Consider the following 18,079-nt stretch of genomic DNA (forward strand, 5'->3'; position numbering starts at 1 on the left):
GATTCTGTTCGATTCCTGAAAATATGAAATAAATGCCCAGATCTCAGCGAGTTTGGCCGTCGTCTAAACCGCAAGAGAGAGTCCTTCTCGCCTCCAAGGCTACGGTGCACCTGCAGAGACGCTGCCACGTGATCGTGAAATGTGTGTAATTCTAGGTGCCGGAATTCCCCGCCCCTTTCCCCGCACCCAACTCATCGTAACTCCTGGTTATCCGAACTACACTACTACGCTACACTGTGGCGGCTTATTTGGTCTGGCTCACGGGCGGTGAATCTGGATCTCAAGTCTGAGAAATCCAGGAGCGCGGAGGACCACCTAGCTAACCACGATTTATTCTCCACGCGCGTAGTTCACAGCAAGGTGCGACCACGAGGCCCGGGGGTGGGTGGGGTGGAGCAATAGGCTTACCCCGATATATCCACGCGTGGAAGGGGATCAGAAACTCCCGTGTTAGACGCCTAACCCGGGAGAAGCGAAAACGCAGCTACGAACAAATACTGGGAAAACCTGATTGATCCAAAGGAAGGAGGCAAAAGAGCGCGGGGGCGGGGGGCGGAGGTCCCACCGGCATTTGTGGACACCCGTTCGGCAGAATTTAAAGTCAACGTGGAATACAAGGCGTGTCGTTAAACCCCCCCCCCCCCCCGGCTCCAGGTTACGAGCGGAGTTGTTGGGCTGCCTTTGCTTTCGGGCCAGCAAGGGTTAAAACGTGGAAGGCGTCTCTGGGCTGCCCCAGAGGTTGGCCCTTCCTGCCGCCACCTCCTCCTCTCCTCTTCTCGAGCGGACTGAAAGCAGCTGGGGCTGAGAATCGTAGCCAAGCGGAGCCGAAGCCACCTCGACTCGCGTTGTTTTCTGCGCCCGCGAGGCTAGCCAGGGCGCTTTCATTGCACGGAGGGGCTTCGGTCTCAGGTAACGCCGGACGTCGTTGCTGCTGTCCCTACGTGGAGAGCGATTCCGGGCTGCGGGACTTCGTGGTTTTGCGGGATGGGTAGGTGGGGGGAGCGAGGACAGATGGGGTCCGCGAAGGGAGGCTTGCCTGCCCTTGCTGGCCGCCGCCGCCGCCGCTTCCTTTAAGAGTGGGGGGCTCATCTGGACGGAGGGAGTGTCTCCCCTTCAGTTTCCTCCCAAGGATCTTCCGTCGCTTTTGCCTTTTCCGTACGTCTTCCCTCTGTTAAAATCCCCTCCTCCATTTCTTATTATAAATTTCGTGTCTGAGGATTCTCACATGACGGCGGATCATTTTCTCTCCCTGAGCAGAGTTTTTTCTCCCAGTTTTTTTTTTTTTGCTGCGCGCTCAAGGCATCCAAGGATTGTGCAGGGCAATGATTTATGTTCGAAGGGACTGGGAATGAGAAAGGAGGGGGAGAAGGGCCACGTCTCCACTTCGGAGAGCCAGCTTGACTAGTGATTTAAAAAAAAAATCTGGGGGCCTCTTCTCGTGTCTCTCTTGGTCCTTTCCTATTCCCGAGGATCCGAAGCTCGATTCTTTATAATGTATTGGGTAGGGCAATGGACTGTTTCTTCAGGGAAGAAAGGAAGGAGGTAGGAGGAAGAGAAAAGTCCCCCCTCCCCGAATAGTTTTGAGGCTGTGTTGTTCTGGTTCTGCTTCTCTGGACAATACTGGCAAGACAAGTAGAAGTTCAGTAGGTGAAGACTGTTCCCGGCATTAGGGGCATTGCTAGGAAATGGTTCCACTTGAGAAACGAAGGGATTTTCCAGGTTTGGCACCGATTTGAAGAAGCACTGGTGGGAACTCCCCCCCCCCTCCTACAGCAACTGGTGGGTTCCTTTTACACTAAACCTCTTCCTTGATTAGCAATAGCTTTTGGAAGCTGTCTGGCTGTTACTCAGGGTGTAAGAAGCGAGTGGGTTCAGTGACTGGCAGAAAAGCTCTCCCAGAAAAGCAAGCAACACACCCCCCCCCACTTCTCTTTGCTATTTGAGCATGAAGGCTGAAGTCCAGCAAATTGCCAAATTGCTGAAACCAAAGTGTTGGCTTGTTGCTTTCTCCAGGGGTGAATAAAAAGCAAGCAAGTCAGTTTGGAGGCCATTGAATGTTAAAGAGGCTTTTAAACTTTACACTCTCCTTCTGAAGATAAAAACAGCTGATTGAGTGAGTGAGAGGGAAACCACTAATAAGGAACAAGGTGCTCCTTTTTTACTGCCAACTGAGAAGGGCAGGGAGATTCCCTTTGCCCAAGGCTGGAAATTCCCAGGTTTCTCTCTCTACTCCTGGCTGAAGAAGGAGGGAGGCAAACAATAGATACTTGTGTTTACTTGTTCACTCTCTGGTGCATCTCAGTATGGAGAATGACTTCTGCATTCTGCAGCCATCTCATCCTGCTTATACCCTCTCTAGGCAGAGCAATTTAGAGGCTTGGTCATCACAGAAGTAGCCACCTGGCCTCTTGGAACCATGTGCTAAGCTCAAATTGTCCAGCTCTTCTTCTTATTGCTTGAAAAGGTGAGTCATCAGGTAGAATGCTCAGTTTAACATCGAGGGAGAGTGAGCAACTAAGCAACCTATCTTTCCCGTCATTTTCTATTAAGCTCCTTTTTACTTCCTTGTCTAAAGAGAAAGACTGAGCATGCAGATATTCCAGTTTTCCCAACTTGGTAACCTGGTGTTATGTCAGATACTAATTACTCATCATTCAACAGGGATGATGGGAGTTTTAGCGCAGCACACCTGGAAAGCACTTCATTGGGGGAAGAATGGGAGAGGGGAGAGGGAAAGTGAGGTAAGCAAATGCTGAACAGCGGTAGTATTGCTTCCTCAAGTCCTACTGAGAAGGTCAGGGAATCTCATAAGGACTGAGCAAATATATAGATGTGACAGCTCTCTTTTTGAAAGAGCAGCTGTTTTGCTCACTGTCCTATCACTTTGAATAATACAGTAAGAAAGATTTGAACCTCTGGGTTGAGTCTCTTCTGCTATCTTAGAACACAAGATAATAAGTTTGGAAGGGACCTTGGAGGTCTTCTACCAGTGAGAAAATGGTTGTTTCTTTAGCGGCCAACCTTTTGTGTTTTGTTGCCTGCCGGATTCACAGAAGCTAAATCAGGGTTGCTTGATTGACTGAAGTTTCCAATTCATAAAACCAGAGATCAAGATTTCAAAACCATTCTGCTGTAGTTGATAAAAATTAAATCAAAAGTAAGCAATTTCCTTATACAGTTTCACACAACATGGGAAAACTGTGAGATAGGATTCCCATATGCTAAGATTGTGTTAGTTTAGCTGTTTTTTTGAAGGACACCTCAATGGTTTGTGAATAAATAAAATTATTACTGTATGTTCAACACATTATGGTTAAAATAAAGGATGGTTTAATATGTAAAACAGCTGCCACGTGGCTGGAAGTTCTAAGTATTTGGAGTAAGAGGTAATAAATGAGAAAATGAATCTGGAGGGCCAAATCTACATGCTACACTGCCCAGAATAAAGCAAATCAAGGGTACAACAGAGGCTGTTTGCTTCTTGGCTCTATACCTCACCTGCCATATTGGGCCTGCAAAGTTCTGAACAACTTGGATTCCACTGATGCTGGAAACTATTTGTTGCCATCTAGAGGTCTTCTACATTTTTGCCTTGTTTGTTGAATCACTTCATTTTTTTGTCTTCAGAAAATTCGAGGATCTTGGAAAACTGGCTGGGCAAGGGAAATTCCAAGGTTTGATGAAAGGTCTTGTTCTTGCTTTCTTTTTCAACTTCCATCTTTTTGGGGGGAGAGGAAGAGAGAGGAGTAACTACAATAAATCACTTCGCCAGTTGCCTCTTTTTCTTTCAGGATAAAAGCATACCCATTTGATTAAGTGTTTGCTGTCCTGTATGGTTAGGCCCTCAGGAGTGTATATATGGGTGTGTGGAAAGAGTTAGTGCCATAAATTGCAATTGCACTTAAACTTATATACCACTTCACAGTGCTTTACAGTCCTCTCTAAGCGGTTTACAGAGTCAGCATATTGTCCCCAACAATCTGGGTCCTCATTTTACCCACCTCAGAAGGATGGAAGGCTGAGTCAACCTTGAGCATGGTGAGATTCAAACTGCCAAACTGCTGACAGCCAGTTATCAGCAGAAGTAGCCTGCCGTACTATACTATAACCACTATGCCACCGCAGCTCTTGATAAAGTTGGCAAAAAAAACCTTTAAATTGTAGGCTGATGTTACTGGTTCCAGTTCATAAGACACACATTCCATAATAGTTGGTTGTTGGGAGTCTGAGGATATTTGGAGGGTTTTTTTTTTAAAAAATAATAATCCCTGAAATCATCATTTTAGATATAGGGGTGGGGTTGAGTGATTGTATGTAATCAGTTGAAGAGAAAAAATAGACAAAAGGGCCTGGCCTTGAAACGTTATTACTAAAAAAAACCTTAGGTGTGACCCAGAAGATGTATGCTGAGGCACGCATCCTTGAATATCTCCACCTGCCCCTATCTTCCAAGATTGTCTCAACTAGTGGTGTCTCCTGGTGATAATTGAATTTGTCTGCCAATCATATTTTGCTAATGAAGTGGCCTAATTTGGCCTAGGTATTTGTGTGACATTTGTAATTTGGAGGTATGAAGAAATTGAGGCCCTCCAAAATTGGGTCTCATATATAGAGATTTGTTAGGGGCTTCTTAGGGAAATTGGAATGCAACAGCAGCAGTATTCTCATTGGTTTCTAGGACAGAACTTCGTTATGGTCATTATCACAACAACTGAAGGATCCCAACAAAGGGCAGCTTTCTCAAGTGAAGTTTCACTTGTTCAGAGTGATAAACCAATTAAGTTAATTCGGGCAAATAACTGTATGAGTTGGTACATTTTATAGTCAAATATGATTGTTCTGACCAAATTTGAGTCACCTCTAAGATTTTCCTGATCCATCTTGATCGAAATGTTGGTGGTTAGGTGCTTAATGGATTATAGTCCTATGTAACTATAGCTCAGAAAAAGATGTCATTGTGTTGATGTAACTGGGGATCTTTTTCAAGTTGCTTAGGAGAGTTATCTTCTTATGTTTAAAATTTAGGATAAAATTGATTTTTTTTGCTAATAGAAAAATAGGCTAGGAATACTTTAAATATATAAATAAATGGATTCTTCTGCAAGGAATAAGAAGAATTGGCAGATGCTATTAAGAAATTAGTATTTACTTCCTAAAATATAACTTGTCTTCCTAACTCTAAAATCTGTTATTTCCCCACCTGTTCGCATCCTGTGGAATACAAGTCAGCTAATGAGGTATAGTGGTTAAGGTATTGGATTTGATGTCAGAGCTGGAAGCCACCTTTGCATTCCCGATTTATCTGATGCATGCCTAATTGGGCCATGTGATGGACAGGTGGGTGCTGGGCAGGGACTTGGACCTTCAACTAGGTGGGGAAAACCTGGAAACTTTCAGATTTGTGTTTTCCCAGATGTGCCAATAGAACATCTCTAATAAAATGGGGACTTTGAGGAATATCAAGCCTCGGAGTCTTCTTTCATTGAGGGTGTTACTTGAAACCCTGACATTAACCCAAATCCATATAATCCCCCCTCTCAATTTCCCACACCATTAAATTTGGCAGGCCGGAAGGCCCAATGCAAAATATGGCTTCCAGGCCTGACACTGAACTCTAGTTCAAGTTTGCTCTCATGGATGGAAGCTCATCGGGTGATTTTTGGCCCTGACATTATTTCTCAGACTATTGTTAGGATAAAATGAAATGAAAGGCCTTTGTAGGCCGGCCTTGAAATCCTGGAGAAACATGGGATATAAATCTAGTAAATCATAGCAACTTAGATGATGGGTGTGGATGCTCTCACAAAACTTTAATGTGGAGAATGGTGCCTTGAAGAAGTGAAGCAGACTTGCCTAGAATTTTACATGCTTCAATAGAAATAATACTTTTCCCTGTAGATTTGGATCACCACATGCAAATTACATGCTTCATTTGGTAACTCTTGAATTTACTAACTAAACCGTTTATCTCTTCCATTTAATCCATTTACAATGGCTTCCATTTGTGGGTACATTTACATTTTCTGAACAAAAAATTCTACCTTGCTGTCTCAGATTATATGGACAAGAACTAAATTATATGCAATGAGTATGAGGTTGGCTTGAATGTTTTGCCTTTTGTTTTGTTGCTATTGTAGTCTTGGATGCTTCTTGGCTGGGCATACAGATATGCCAAATAGCCATAACACTGAAATGGAAACTTCAGGAACTAATGGCTTGCAATTTTATGGATGGATTTAGGCCAAGCTTGGAAAGTTCAAAAAACAACAACAACAACCAAGTAATTTTCTGAAACTCTACATGCAAAGGGCTCATTAACATGCAAGGCAGAAACTAGCTTTCTGCAAAACCTCATAAAAATATAAGCATTCTCAGCTGACCCATTCCAGAGAAGTTGGTTTGTAATCCTTCAAATTATATACAGACGATATAAAGTGGTGACTCAGAGGCAGTTCTTACATGAAAACCAATCGCTATAGAAGCAGGCCTGCCTCATCAGAAAGGAAAACAAATCCTAGTTTTTCTTGAGCACTTCATATATAGCATAGGACAGTTGTTACCCTGTGGGTCCTTTCACAGGGTAACAGCTACAACTTCTATAGTAGCATCATCTTGCCAAAAGATATGAGGAATTTTAATCTTAACAGACATGCTGGACAAGTTTGTGTTACAGTCAGATACTTGATTATTGCATACGCACATACTTTTCTCTGCAGCAATCTAAATATTTCAAGTTAGTAAGAAAATGTTTATTTCATGCAATGAACAGTGACTCCAGACATTAGGTTTTTTTATATTGTGATCTAACCAAACTGCAAATAATATCCTATCTAACTGAACCTCTCAGTTTTGGTGTTAAATATAAATCCTGGTAGAAGAAATGGATCTGCATAGTGCAGCAGTCTATGACATAGCAGCATCATTTTAAACAAAATAGCATAAGGATGACAAATAACACTGCAGTAGGTTTAAGCTGATCTAATATCCCAAAGCTAGAATCTTTCTAAGAATGAGTTGAATTGCAGATTGTTTAAACTATGACTTATGCCAAAATAGAGGGGGGGAAACCCCATATCCTTTCACCAGCTAGTTTAGAAGGCTAAGGCATCAAACTACAAACCAGAACACCTTGAGTTCTAGTCTTGCCTTAGGCACAAAGCCAGATAGGTGACCTTGGGCCACTTGCTGTCTCTCAGCCCTAGGAAGGAGGCAAGGGCAAACTATTTCCCCAAAACATTGCCAAGAAAACTGCAGGGACTAATCCAGGCAATTGCCAGCTGTCAACACTGGCTTCAAAGTGCCAAGAAACAAAACAAAACCTACCTTCCACCGGGCTGGATGCTATTAAAAGGTAAAGGTATCACTGTCAGTTGTGTCCAACTCTAGAGCATGGTGCTCATCTCTGTTTCTTGGCCAAGGGATCCAACATTGTCCAAAGATCATTTCCATTATGTGGCCGGCATGGCTATATCCAAAGGCATAAGAACACAGTTACCGTCTCACCAAAGTGGTACCTATTAATCTACTTGCATTTGTGTGCTTTCAAACTGGTAGGTGGGCAGGATTGCTATTCCATTAAGTAAATGTCAATCTTTCCAACTTGAACATTACAATAGAATGAGGTTATGCACCCAGACAAATTTGCTATAATATTCTCTTATCTTTTGTATGCGTTTAACAAGACCATCTATAGCACCTTGGAAACAATATATATCATTCCCGCATATACATCTTACATTCTACATTCAGTTGTAACAAGGCCTATGGGCTCTGCATTATTCATGTGATGTTTGTTTTCTTTTAATTCATCATTATGAATTAAAATCTAAAATCCAAGAGAACAAGCCACAGATGAATTTGGTAGGTATCTTAATCATAGACAGCATTCATACTATTAAGATCCTGCCATCCTGCATGTACCTGTTGCCAAGGCTTCTCCATCTGCCTAAGAAAACTCAGTGGTTTCAATTCAGATGAGTGAAGGATTGCAGCCAATCTTCCTTGTACCTCCCAGCATCGAGAAGTGAGTTGTGGAATTTTATTCTCTTTTCATTGTCGGCTTTCATGTTGCCTCTCCTTGCCAATCTTCAGTCTCTCTTCCCTTATCCCCCAGAAAAGGATTTTGCTGCTTAGAAATACCTTTCTATATATAGTGATACTCTGGGAATTATAATATTGCATTACTAGTTTTTCTTGAATTGCAATCAAGGTTTGAGGAATAGGCAGGAGCTTGATCGACCAGTGTTCTGGGTACTGGACATATGAGGATGCCAAATGTATGTTCTTGGCTACCTGAAAACAGTGCTGGTTCAGATTAAAAGACTGGCAAGGTTGAAACAGCATTTATTTGGTTTCAGCATATTGTGATGGGTGAACTCAGCTGCTGTAGTTGTAAATGTTGTGACAAGGTAAAGTGTGAATCTAGACACCTGTGGTCTATTCAACAAACCATGGTTATGCAAACCATGAGTCAAGCATGGTTTATGAAGTACTGCTTTTTCTCTCGCATCTGAAAGTACATTAAACTTTTCCTAGCTTGTATGGTGAAATTCCTTTTCTTTTAAAATATATTTCTATTGATGTTGCATTTAAAATAGTGCAGCACAGTGAAGCTGTTATGGCCATACAATCACAGTATATACACATAATCTCATCCATTAGCTGTCAGCCTACTTAATACATTATCTATCCTTCTATCCAATCACATTATTTACAATTGCTCCATCTTGGTGAGATTTCTTTAAGTTAAGACATCCTGAGTTTGAAGATTTTGGCTACTTGCCAGTGTCAATGGGGGAAATCAGCCTTGCATAAAATCTTCAGCCACAGGTTTCTATTTTGGTCTCAAGTAATTTACCTTAATTTTTAATGTTCCACTTGTTTTTCTAGTAGAGGTTGTAGACTATGGTAGGTCAAGCTGTGTGCTGTGTACTCTCAAGAGGTCTGCTCTGAAGCCAATGCAGTGCCCTCCAGATACATTGAGGCTCAAATACTCATGCTGATTGAAACAACAACTTTGATTACTTTGGGAATTTGTCGTCTCAGCACAATTGTTGTCGCAAAGGCTGGGAAGAGCTGGCCTATGGTGTGAACTGTATTTCGCAAAATTTAGGATTTCTGCCAACTGATTTTTTCCCCTGCCTCTGTTATTACTGTGTTTTGAGGGTTTGTGTGTATCTAACTTCCACTACGTGGAAAAGCCAATTGAGGTACGAAAGGAGAGATAGTTTCAGCTCTTTAGGGTCAGATCTCAAGCTGACTTTGGCTGCTTCTGTGACTATTGTGTACTGTGCCCTCTGAAGACCAGCCAAAGCTATGCCTTGTAACATTCATAAACATTTCCTGTGCACGCAGTTCTCTGACTTCAGTCAGCAGCTGAGACCATTGGGGTATAAAGGGTATACATTTTAAGCAGTGAGATATATTCCTCCATTTAAAAAATCTGGTTTGTATATTTACCCAGCTATGTACAGTATAACAATGCTGGATTCCACAGTGATTCTGAGTAGCATAGAACATTAAAAAAATGCAAAATAATACAAAGAAGGAAGCACAATAACATCCAGACAGAGCAATAAAGAATAAAACCTAACATAAATATTCCCATAAGAATCCTACCAATCCTGTTAGACTGTTAGAACATATGCAGGCTAGGGGCCTTAAGAGATTTCTGGGAGGTTGCTGTTCTGGAGGGTGGATGCTGAAACAGAAGATTTATTTCTTGGGTCTCTTACCAAAACATAAGTTTGTTAGATAATACCTGGAGTTCTATGGACGACTTGCCACAGCCGACTTGCTGCAGGAAAACTCATCACAACTAACATTCTGCCCCTCCTTTTGGATCCTTTGTTTGATATTAGTGTAACATTTGTCTCACAGCAAATTCTCCCATGGCGAGTTGGCCCTGGCGGCAAGTTGGCTGTGGCGAGTTGTCATAGGCCCCCTTTCAGCATGCCAAGTCAGTCTGATTGTACAGGATAGCCAGAACTTTTTGGAAGTAGATGGAGATAGATGGTGTTAAAATTCAAAATGTAATGCATTTGTGCTATTCATATCCCCTTTATCTTCATATGTTCCAAACTGCCTTCAAAACACTGTCTGTTGTCTTCTTTTTGCATGGACTTCATTTGGCATGCACTCCTGTGTTAAACACTGTGTGCACTGATACTGTTATGGAAAAGACAGCCTGCTAAAGAAAATGGTAAACTTGGCAGCATTTGCCATGACACACCTCTCTACTCTGTTATAAACACCCTTCAGTTTGATTTCATAGTTGTGCAATTAGAGATTGTTTGATTTAGGCTTAGTGACAGTTTGAACCTAGTCATTTTGGGTTGTAAAGCATGCTTAGCAAGGTCTGTTGGACTCTGCCAATTGTATCAGCAAACGATGGTTTTACACAATGTGTGAAAGTTGCTTTGGTGTGTCTAGTAGAAGAAATTGTTTCTGCTATAGGGTCTACAGATACGAAAGTTTAGACAGAGAAGGAGGAGGAATGTGTTAAGGAAAAAAAAATCATGCTGTTGAAAAATCCAAATGGCAGTGTTTTCTGCCAAGTTACAGATTATTCATTTAAGAGAAAAGTGTTTTCTTCTCAATTTTTTTTATGGTTACAAATGGGTGCCTGCATAAACTTCAGCTTTTTCAATACCACCCCCCCTCTCACAGGGAAAGGTCAAAAGACCCCAGTCTGTCACTTCTGGAAATGTTTCATCTCTGCTTTTAAATCTTGTAAGGTTTTTTTTTTTTTTGAGGCCTTGAGGATAGCTCAGATCAACTGTAAACAATGAGTCAGATATGGTGAATCTTACGAAAAAGATAACAGTCTGGAGAAACTTGTTATTCCACATGACTTCAATCTGCTTATGACAAAAACCTCTCTGGCCACTTAGGGGCAAAGGATGAGGGTGCCCTTCTATCACAGAGACATTCAGCCTATATGCATTGTGTTTCCTCTTTTCGGAAGCATTTTCCAGATTCTCATCCATCTCTGTTCCTTTTTAAAGTGGAGACACCAAAGGTTCAGCCTGATTGCCAATGTGTCATAATGTTTTATGCATATGTGCAGCATTCCTAGAGTAGCATAGCAGCAGAAAAACTGCTGGTTGATACACCATGCAGACAGCAAGTCCTTGTAAATAGCAATAGCATTTACACTTATATACGGCTTCACCATGCTTTACAGCTCTCTCTGAGCCAGAGAGTCAGCATATTTCCCCCAATAATCTGGGGCCTCATTTTTCCAACCTCAGAAGAATGGGAGGCTGAGTCAACCTCAACTGGTGAGAATCGAACTTCCGAATGCCAGTCAGTCAGCAGAAGTAGCCTGCAATACTGCATTCTAATCACTGCTTTCCTATTCATAAATGCATGAATGCTTTGTTAGCTTTTGCAAGATGAAGGGGTAGAGATGAGATATAGGCTTATTGAAACAAGATAGGGATTGGCAATATGATGCTTATGACATCATTAAAACTTCAGAACTGAAAGTGAGGCTGACATGATTTGAGATGTTATCTCCGGCACATTTTCTAATTTACTATATTAATTTTGTAATTGATTTGTAGTGATCACATCTAAAAGGGATCGGATGATAGCACAACTTGAAAAAAAGGTTGACCAGGGCATATTATAAAATACATGAAGCTATTGAGAAAGAGGAAAAAAAGATCCTCACAAATATTCTGACGCTATGTATCTATCAAATACTAGCAGATTTTTAATCTTCAGAGGGGAGAAGGCCTGAAGAGTTTGGAGTCCACTATTCTGAACAGCTGTACTCTGACGTTCATACCTTATTTATTTGCACTAATCTCCTTGTGTGAATCTTCATGGGTGTTTATATTAGGGGAAAGAGATAACTGCATCTTCCCATATATTTTTTAATAATGCATAATTGCTATGTTTTTGCTGTTTTCCAATTGTAAATTTTGGGGGTTTCCAACTGGAGCACGTAAGGCCTCTAAACAGCTGTCATTTCTTCTGAGGAAGAATATTGTTTTGTAGCCCAGGATTGTAAATTTCTAAGCATGTATCAAGCAAGTTTTAATATGAGAAATGAATGGAATAAAAAATTCTACAGATGAGGAGAGGAAAGCTTGCAGTGTTACTTTTTATCCAACTACCATCAATTGGACAGTAGGGACCAACGATAAAAATGAAATAATATTCTTGAAAGATGCTGAGAAAGCATGTGGTAGAAGAAAATGAACTTCATGTGTTAAAAGATGCATGTGGAAAAGACAATTGGCTGAACAAAATTTCCCTCTTTCCATGGAAGGGAACAGTATGAAACAATTTTAGCTTCTGCTAATTATTTAATAATTCCCAGATTTTTGGCTAGCTTATAAATATTTTCCAAATGAAGAACTGATGAAGGAGCAGTGAGCAGCTGCAGCAAGTTGTGGCACTAAGGAGATCTTGATCTAGACCAAGACTGAGAGGCTACTGAAAGAGTAGTCTGGGATAATAGGATTGCACCCTTTTTGGCTTTTCAAATGTTTTTAAAGGCTAGAGCTTAATCTAAAATCATTACCTCAAGAAAATCACTTAATTTTAATTTTTATTACGCTGAGTGACTTGTCCAGGCGGTGCCCAAGAGTCAGTCCTGACTCGAAGCCTTATTTAGATGTTTCTTAGCACTGTTTTGTCGTTTGCTCCCTATTGCCCAAACCAGATATTTTGATCACACTGAGTGACGTGCTTTCCACATAATGCTTAGCAGTAAAACCATTGTTTTGGGTGTGGCATAATATATCTTTCCATCATGGCATTGCATGAAGTGTAAACAAGGTGAATATGAATTCTTCAGCTAATTCTATGCTGTTCAACAATAACTTGGCTTAGGATCATGTTATGAGTGGCAGATTTTTGTTTTATTTGCTCCGTATTTGTTAGAATAGCTTTCTTGGGATTTACAGAAACTTCCTGCTGTTGTTGATATGATGAAAGAGTTGTTGTTGAACCTCAGACTCTGCCCCTTTAGAGTGTGCATGTGATACATTAATGCAGTCATAAAATGGGCAAAGCTTCTGGCACGAGACTGCCCTCCCAACCTCCCTCTGCAGAAGCTGCCAAAAGCTTACTTCATCTCTCTTCACGTAGATGTTTTGCAAACCTGTTGAACCTCTTGTGTTTGGGGTGTTGTTTTTGTTGCAAGAGAGTCCTCTGTATTGAAAGGCCCGGAACTGAAATAGTGTGCATGCAAGTCAAAAATATTAAATTATGTAGAAATCTGATACTTACTGCGTTAAATGCCTCCTCACACCTCTAGCAGAAGAATGCATTCCTCAAATTCTAGACCAAACTTGCTTGGTTGGAATCACTCAGCTCTCCAATTATATGGTCAGCACCAAGTTTTGCCAGTTTGACTGCTATTTGCTAGTTTACTTTGAAGATATTACTTTGAAAGGTCCTCTGAACTGGAAACTTCTATCTACCCCTTTCAAATCTGTTTTTCCAAGCATTCATGAAATAGACAACATTTCTTTCCCACTCCTCACTGTTTGTCCCAGGTTTCTGCATAAAGTACTGAGATATGTCAGATAAACGTCCACCTTGGTGGACTCTTTGAGGGCCCCTCTACAAGAAAAGAAGTCAGCCTGTGCTGGGTGTAGAAAAGAAGTCAGCCTGTGCTGCTAATTTGGGGGCACTTAGCTTGAGCTACTTGAATGAGAAGATAAAAGATAACAATATAACATAACAGTCCTGCATATGTTTACAAATACCGAGGATCTTTTCTGATATCTAGTATTGGTTTCCTCAGGGTTTGAAGCTTGTCTTACAGTAATAATAAGATACTTTTTTTAATTTTAGGAAAGTAGCTTAATAACTGGACCTTCGTTTTTGTCACGGTCTGTAATTTTACAGCCAGATGATAAAAAAGCAGCACATTCTAAACGGTGGTGGGTTGTAGGCGGTATGCCCCGGTACAGGCGTACCAGTGCCTGCCGGGAGCACCAGGTACCATTCCGGTATGGTGCTCCAGAGGGCCCACCCGCCCGCCCTCATTCTTTACCTGTATTTGAAGGAAACGGGCGATTTGTGCATGCGCACGCAGCGTATGGTGCCTGCGCGACGCTCTGCTGAGCAGCTGGGGCGTTGCAGGGCATCGCAGGTGGTAAGGACGCATGTCCATGCTGTGCATGCTGCACACATTCCCGTTGCAATGGGATCCGGAACCCACCACTGATTTTAAGTTATCTCAGTTATCTTGTTTCTCTCTGAGCTTGGTTGTTTTCTTCCAGACATTTCATTACCAGAGGTGGTATTCTGCTGGTTCATCCCAGTTCAAAAGAATCGGTAGCAGCGGCAGCGCATGTGCAATTCTGCGCATGCGCAGAAGCACCGCACATGAGCACTCCTGATTTTGAACCAGTAGCAAAAATAAGAGGAAACCATTACTGTTCATTACCCAAAATAGTTAACATCATCAATGCTAGCCCTCATTTCAATCCTGAGCTACAAATATTCTCCTTTATTGGTCTAAATTATCTTTCTTCCACATCAAGAAGAAAATGTATGTCAGAAATCTTCTAAGGACATAAGAAACACTCAAAGATGCAAGATTAAGAGGAAGCGACCTATAGGGACAGCAAATCGACACAGGTTAATGACTGTGTCATTTCCATTTTGGAATTCTTAAGGTCATTTCCATTTCTGAAATTTTCTACTAATTTTTTCACAGTATTCAGAGTCTTCTGATCAGCACTCATTGTTCTAGGAGCATCAGATAAAAGTATGGTACCAGATCAGCAGTAGTAGATTGGGGCCAGTCTATTCACTTGTTGTTTCACCCTTCCTTCTCCCTCTCCCCCCCTCTCTCTCCCCCTCCCACATATCCTGTTAAGTTCCTGGGAGCATTGCTTGCATACATTTCTTGGCACTACAAAAGAATCCTTCATTTAATATGCAGCATGTGTGGTGGTCTGCAGCTTCTCCTCCCCTTCCTGGTTTTCTGATTTTGCTGTTGCCCTCAGATGCTGAGAATAGAACTTGAATGATTAGCAGGGAATAATAATGGGAGTCAGCCAATGGCCTGGCCCCACACCAGAATTCATCTTGTGGAGTGAATAAGGAAAAAGGAACTTTAAGAAAAAGCAAATAGTAAGGCTTGGTAGGCACAAAATAAAGCCCAATGAATACAAGTTTCTATTTGTCTTCACAGGCCAACCAAAATATCAGCTTCTACTTCTATTTTGCAATGGTAATACAGTGCAAAATGTAGCCTATAAAGAGAGTGATGGCTTGCATATTAATTAAACAATTGATCTCAGCTAATTACACATATTTTTGGAGGGGAAAAGAGCTGCAACTTGAGAAATAGGATGAATGAAGAATAACATAGACTTTATTTTAAGACGGGGGATAAATTTTTACCATTTCTTTTACTCCAACTTAATAGGAAGTAAAAATTAAGTGTTTGTCTTGTACCAAAATAAATAAAATTCTATGTGATCAAGAAAGGAAGACCACACAAACAAGGAGAAGGCTCATTTAAGTAGTATTAAGCTGTAGTTTTGTTATTTGAATGTGAGCACTTTTTGAATTTAGTATCATTTCTAAAATAAATTTGATTTCCAGAAGAAAATAGCTTACATCATATTTCATATTTTGAACAATCTCCTTTAATTTGTTCAGTACAGATTTAGGCTAATTGATTGTATGTATATATGTATGTATATAATTAACCAGTGTAACGCCATATCCTGCGCTGATGAGGCTAGTTTATTTTGCTTTTGCCATCTAATCTAAAATAGTAAAATAAAACTATTTTAAGAAAATATAAGCTATATTCTTATTTTTCTTTGTTTAGGCTGTTTCTAGGTCTAAACATTGTGTTTTACTTTTAACTTCTCAAAATGATTGAAAAATTATTATTAAATCATATGAAACTCCAGTACTGTTATTTTTTTAAACAACAAATCAATTTTAAAAGTTTGATGGTGCAGATTTACTGTTAGTGCTACTTTCTCTCTCTATTATTTTAGCTTATTTTGATGGATTTCCTCTAGAAGAAGTTGGGTTGACAGTCTTCAGGGTTGGATTAGATGATTGATTCATGAATAATTGTCTTTCTAAATAAAATCATTCAATTGTAAGTAACATTAAGACCTGCAGTAAATTAACAAGGCTCTTATTTTGTAATTATATTCCTCCCCCATGAAATGTTACTTATGTTCTTGTCATTAATAGCAGAACTGAATTGTGATCCTCCCACCATTTTACTGCCAACTCCTTGGGTAGCATTTACCTGTTTGATTTGAGAAAGTGGTTCTACTTCTTCACCCTTCTTACCACCCACACTGCTGCTTTGTTGACATTATAGGAGACAGCTTTATTATCAGATTGTAGAAGCTGGCCCTGACCGGAGACCAGTCACCTAACCTGAATCTGTAATTTCAGTAATGGTGCTGGAAAAACAGTGTTTGGCAGATTGAATGTGCAGCTCTCTCCCTTCTATTCATAATTTCAACTGGAAATGAAGACATCCCCACAAGCCAAAGTACTTTCTTGAGTACTGGGAAAATTGTGCCTTTGATGGACAAACTAGTCTCATAACGACCAGCACCTCGGTGACTGAAGAATTGGAATTGCAGATTCGTTTAAAATAATTCAGGTTTCTTTAATCTTTTGTAGTGATTTTTCTTAGGGCTACAACAAGGAACTCAGCAAATATGAGTACCTATAGAGTGTACTGTATTTTTACTTTATTTTTACATTATTTTTTTTTAAAAAAACCTTTCAAAATAGTCCCCTTAGTTATTCTCCCTCCAGCGACCAAGAATTGTGCCACCCAGAATTGCCTTTGGATGGCTATATAAATTTGATAAATAAATAAAATAATAATTAAGGCTATAAACAGAACTTTTTTTAGATTAAGGGCCACATTTGTTCTTTGAGTAATATGCTGGGGGTCATTCTCTGAAAAAGAAGGCTAGAACAAGGCATATATCTAAATTGAAATGTAATTAAATGAATCTAGTGAATATAATTATGATTGTATTATTTCCCTGTCTGCAACCTTAAAAATTATAATTTACTTGCAAGTTAAGAATTGCTTCCAGTGATTTGAGGAACAGCATGGGGTTTTAGGGACTCTTCTAAACTAGAAAGAAGATGCAACAGACATACAATATTGATAAATTTTAAGATTGTACTATGGAGATTAAGCATGTAGCCTTATTCCCCAATTGCATCATAGCACCAGAAACAAGATGCCCAAAAGTTCTTACTCACTCTAGGGCAAATGCAAAATTACATGTTATGCCACATAAAGTGTAATGTAATTAAACCTTTAAAAACATGTGTTCTCTTAGGAATGGAAATAAGTTGAACCCTTGAGTTGAACTCAGTAACATTATAATTAGTTTCTTCTCTCTGCCCAAAACTGTGTTAACTAGGATTATCTTTTGCTAATAGAAACCAAAACAATATTCAGGGTTAGTAATTTAATATGTACCACTCAGGTTCCATACACAGATTCTGAAAAATAGTGATACTAAATTACCCTGCGCTCATTCATACAGTAAAATTATTATATTATTCTGAACTTTATGAAATAATTACTGCAATAACTACAATTTTTAGTACTTTTTGTGGAACTTCCTACGTCAAACATTCCTTACCTTTTTGGCTTCCACACCTCAAGTTTCATGCATCATTGAGTCTCTCGAGTATAATCCAGTCAGAGCAATTTCTGAAGTCAGTAGAAAATATTCTGTAACTTTTGAATTTTTTTCCACGCAAATTTTATACTTAATGTAATTTAGGAATCTATATTTATCTTATTACAATAGTATTAGGAAATTGTACACCTGGAGCCTAGGCATAGAACTGTGTGAAGACTCATTTTGAAGCAATGATTTAAAAGAGATTCACTCTCAGTGTTCGAATTGATGATTTGATTTGAGGCATTGAATTGAATTAGGTACCTTTGAATTGCTTTGGGGAGATATAAACTAATTCAGTGGACTTTCTGATGCTGCTGGCATTGGCAACAGCTTCATGTTGTAGCTTTCTTTGCAGCTTTAGCTAAAGCAGAAGAAACACTGTCTAGTGAGATGGGTTTCTTGAAGTT

The 18,079-nt window shown here is 40.1% G+C and overlaps 1 protein-coding gene across 2 annotated transcripts in view; it reads left to right on the plus strand.

Moving 5' to 3' along the window:
* The first annotated feature begins 245 nt into the window (after positions 1-245).
* CD82 (CD82 molecule) overlaps positions 246-18,079 on the plus strand; it is a 76,425-nt gene continuing 58,591 nt past the window's right edge. Inside the window, exon 1 of one of the 2 annotated variants that reach the window (XM_087719941.1) lies at positions 246-360. The gene's annotated coding sequence lies outside the window, so the exon portion shown is untranslated. Of the gene's footprint in view, positions 361-759; positions 910-18,079 lie in introns of those variants that run through there. The other variant, XM_087719939.1, reaches the window with a different exon arrangement.

Source organism: Thamnophis sirtalis, unplaced genomic scaffold (assembly GCF_051295495.1).
Source record: "Thamnophis sirtalis isolate CommonGarterSnake01/CBP01778 unplaced genomic scaffold, rThaSir2_p1.2 scaffold_1, whole genome shotgun sequence".
Lineage (NCBI taxonomy): Eukaryota > Metazoa > Chordata > Lepidosauria > Squamata > Natricidae > Thamnophis > Thamnophis sirtalis.